Below are 4,177 nucleotides of genomic sequence, written 5' to 3'. Positions count from 1 at the left end.
TGTGCTATTTACGACATTCCGTTGAACATGAAATGATTTACGTGAAATGTTCACGTGTTACAGCGGCACGTGACGCAGCCGCAGCACACCCCAACATGCGCCGAGTGCGAGGGCCTGTTCAACACTGCTTGAGGCTTTAATTGACTTTTGTTTATGCCAACAATTTGAACTGCATCTATAATGTCATGATCACATAAAAAAAGACCTAAACCAATAATTTATTGACAGATGACAGTTTTTTTCATTACCCACACTAGTACATTTTAAGTCAACCCTGGAAATGGGAATCGAGAACCTGTTCCAGTTGAAAACTGGTTCCAAATCATCCAATCCATCAGAATCTTATGCCACTGAGTTTATCAATTTCTTTTATCGATGCCTGCATGCATTTCTGTGAAAGTTGGGCTTTTGCAAAGCAGTGACATCAAATTTGACACATTCACACTGAAAACCTTTGTAGGCCTACCTTTATCCACACATGAAATTGATCAAGATTTAATAAGGGAATCGGAAAAGAATATGAGCATAATAAATAATGGTACTGGTATCAATCAAAAGATTGAATGTATGTTGTCCTGCTTTAGAATATACTTATTTGTGAAACAAATGCGCACTAGTCAGCAGCTGAAAATAGTTTCCAACAAAAACTGCAGAGCCCAGATGTTTTAGGAATTGAATAGGCCTTTTTAATGAAACTATATTAGCTTCCCTTGTTGTATTTGTGAATCTGCCAGAGACAGAATCAGAAAGTATTGAGAGACTTAATGAGAGAACACATTGTTGGTTTTGGTCTTTCCATGAGATTTGTTGACAATGAATAAAATACAGAACTATGCCAGCCTCAGATGTTAAGATGACAGTCACCTGATGTAAACAAGTCTGCTGATCTGTAAAATCAAGTGTGGATACATGGTCAATGTTTTGTTTATTTTGATGTGAATTTACTTGCTGAATTATGGTAGTCATTTAGATTATACGAAATATATTGGATCTGTTTGTGTGACTTCTAAACTTGGAGGTGTACCAAATAAGTTGGAAACTGCTGCCACCTGGTCAGTTGATTTCTCTTCTCTGTCTTTATTGTTTAATGCTTTTGATATAGAATACAGGATTACTTTGTTGTTCCGTCTTCCTTTAGCGACAAAGGAGAAGCGGGCAAAAAGAGATGGCAGTGGCACAACTCAGATATCCTGTAATCAAAGCAAGGTAAAGGATTTCCAAGCTGTGTCATTGACAACATTTGAGTGTTGACATTAAAGAATGGCAAAACCCTAATTTTGAAATTGTCACTTGTGTTTCCCAGATAGGTGACAATGAGGAAAGGAAGAGAGAGAAACAAGCCATAATGATTAAAATGGAATCCTTGATGAAAGAAATGGAAGGATTGTTGAAACAGGATGGTAAAGCAGTTTTCTCTAATGAAACCCCTGTCTGTCTTCCTCTAAAATACTCCATATGCTCCACTAATGTTTTTGTCCATTTACAGGAATGAGTTTTCTGACACCAGTAATTGGATTCTATTGCCAGAGGTGTGAGGAGTTCATTGGAGATTTGAATAGTGCTGAAAACCATACAGCTGTTCACCGCCATAGTAACTCTAGCAGTGTACGTATACTTCCCATATACCTCTGTGTGGACATCTGGTGACGTTTTATATTTTTTGTATTCAACAAATCCCATGAAAAGTCAAACCCAAAAATGAATGTTTCCTACTAACAAGTATTGTGTTTGCCTAATATACAGGTGCATCTCAATAAATTAGAATCTCAGAAAGTTATTTTATTTCAGTTATTCAATTCAAAAAAACTGAAACTCATATTTATGTAGATTTCATACACACAAGGTGAAAATATTTTCAAAGCCTTTATTTCTTTTAATTTCTGATATTATGGCTTACAGCTAAACAAAACCCAAAAAATTCCAGTATCTCAAGGAAAATTTAGAATAATTGGTTAATAGTTTCATGATGATTGTACATTCACAATTGTTACTCTAATCAGTTAAATTAACTCAAAAAACACCTGCAAAAAGGTTTCCTGAGCCTTTAAATGTCTTTCAATCTTCAATGGGTCTGGTTCAGTAAGGGCTACACAAATCAGGGGGAAAGGACTGCTGGTTTTTTTTGACAGTTTGTGCAGAAAAGGACAAGTCATTTGCCAGCCTCCAGCAGAGGAGGGTAAAGGCCACAAAAGGTCATTGCTAAAAGAAAGCTGAATTATCCAAGCATATTCATAGAAAATGAGGTGGCAGGAAAAAATGATGGTAGGAAAACGGTGCACAAGCAGCAGGGATAACCGCAGCCTTGAGATGGACAACAAACCCATTCAAAATTTGGGGGGACATTGCCCAAGGAGTGGGACCCAAGGCTGGAAGTCAGTGCATCAAAGAGCCACCACACACAGATGTTATCCAGGACATGGGGTACAACTGTTCAGAAGCGGTCTTACCTGGGCTAAGAGAAAAAGGGATTGACTGTTGCCTCAGTGGTCAAAGGTTTCCTTTTGCAGATGAAAGTGAAGTTTGCATTTCATTCGGAATCCGAAGGTCTTCCTCCAAAGTCGGACGAAACCAGACCCAACCAAGCAGATGACCCTTAAGTCCAGGCCGCTATCAAAGCAACCTGGACTTCCATAACACCTCGGCAGTGCCACAGGCTGATCACCTCCATGCCACGCTGCATTGATGGAATAATTCATGCAAAAGGAGGCCGAACCAAGTATTGAGTGCATAGAAATGAACATACTTTTCAAAAGCCTGACATTTGTGTTTAAAATATCCTTTTTTTTATTGATCTTATGTAATATTCTAATTTTCTGAGACACTGAGTTTTGGGTTTTCATTATCTGTAAGCCATAATCATCAAAATTACAAGAAATACAATAGCCAGGCCTTGCAATATTTCACTCCCCTAGTGTTAATGATCTATATATATATATGAGTTTCACTTCTGGCAAATTATTGACAAAGAATAATTGAACTTTTTCTCCTTCATGGATCGTTCCTCTTTGTTCTCTGCTTTCTTCTCTTCTGATTAAAACCTGCGAATATTGTTGGAACTGTCGTCTTTAACGAGATAAAAGTAAAGTGCATAAAAGCTGGGTCCATAAGTCAGTACTTGAGTAATATGTAGCTTATTACATTCACTGTTATTACCTTATGTAGCCCTGTGGACGGCTCATTGTGTCCAGATTTCCAGATGCTGACTTTCAGATTAAGTGCTGTCAGTCAATGAGGAAACTTCTCTGTGACAAAAAGCACAAACCAAATGCAGAAATACTTTGTGTGCCACTTGTGGACATCAAAGTTCCGCCAGTTGAACAAATAAAAATGCTTTAGGAAGTATTTAGAAGTATCCTATTTTGAGCTCACACTGTGTTTTCTTCGGTCTTCCTGAACTTAACATCAGAGTAGCACTATTACCATCGCTCAGAATTAGGGGAGGGTATTATAAACCGACTCTTCTGCCCACAGTCAAACGTTTTTATTCATTGGTTGAATGATGTGTCCAATTTCCTGTTGTACAATATTCATAGATGGCGGCAAAGGGGTGAGATTAACTTTTTAAACTTTGTAAGATCTGTAACCGAAAGATTTGTTTTAGAAAATGACATTGTACTTTATCATTAAAAAAGGATTACTTCAACATTTTGTGAAAAATATGTTTCTCATCTACCTCCTAAATTTTATTGGGCAGTTAGAGAGGAAGATTGAACAACCACTCTTAATATCTGTAAGTAGTGCAGCCAGCAACCACTTTAACTTAGCTTTGCATAAAGACTGCCCAACACGGGCAAACTGCTAGCCTGGCCTCTGTTTCGACATGATAATAGCAGCTTTAAAACCACTCACTGTAACTACCTGAGAGTCCCACTGGGGTTGTCTGGCAACCCATGGCTGACAAACAAGTAATCACCAAATAAGTCTGGTGACATAACACCCCTGTAAAACCACCGGTTAATTAATACACTAAAAACAGGATATTCATGTGTAACATTAATTGAGCTTTATTAATCAAGTGTCGCTTAAACAGTGACAAAATGATGTAGCCATACTGTAGCTTCTCCACAGTTAACACCTGATTATTTTAAAGAAATCTTGAATAAGACTGCACCAAAAATAACAGATGAACATGACTCTGTTTTTGTACTCTTTGTACCATTCCATGGCCGCCTGCTTT

General features: G+C 37.8%; 1 long non-coding RNA gene across 1 annotated transcript; it reads left to right on the top strand.

Moving 5' to 3' along the window:
- Positions 1-43: 43 nt before the first annotated feature.
- On the top strand, positions 44-1,758 carry LOC118331693. The gene is made up of 3 exons (XR_004796895.1): positions 44-1,206; positions 1,304-1,400; positions 1,487-1,758. It is a non-coding gene; the product is annotated as an uncharacterized LOC118331693 (long non-coding RNA).
- The last annotated feature ends 2,419 nt before the right edge of the window (positions 1,759-4,177 follow it).

The sequence above is a fragment of the Morone saxatilis genome, unplaced genomic scaffold (assembly GCF_004916995.1).
Source record: "Morone saxatilis isolate NCDOM2014 unplaced genomic scaffold, NCSU_SB_2.0 Contig20, whole genome shotgun sequence".
NCBI lineage: Eukaryota > Metazoa > Chordata > Actinopteri > Moronidae > Morone > Morone saxatilis.
Note: the sequence above shows the minus strand (reverse complement) of the source record. Positions and strands in the feature narration are given on the sequence as shown.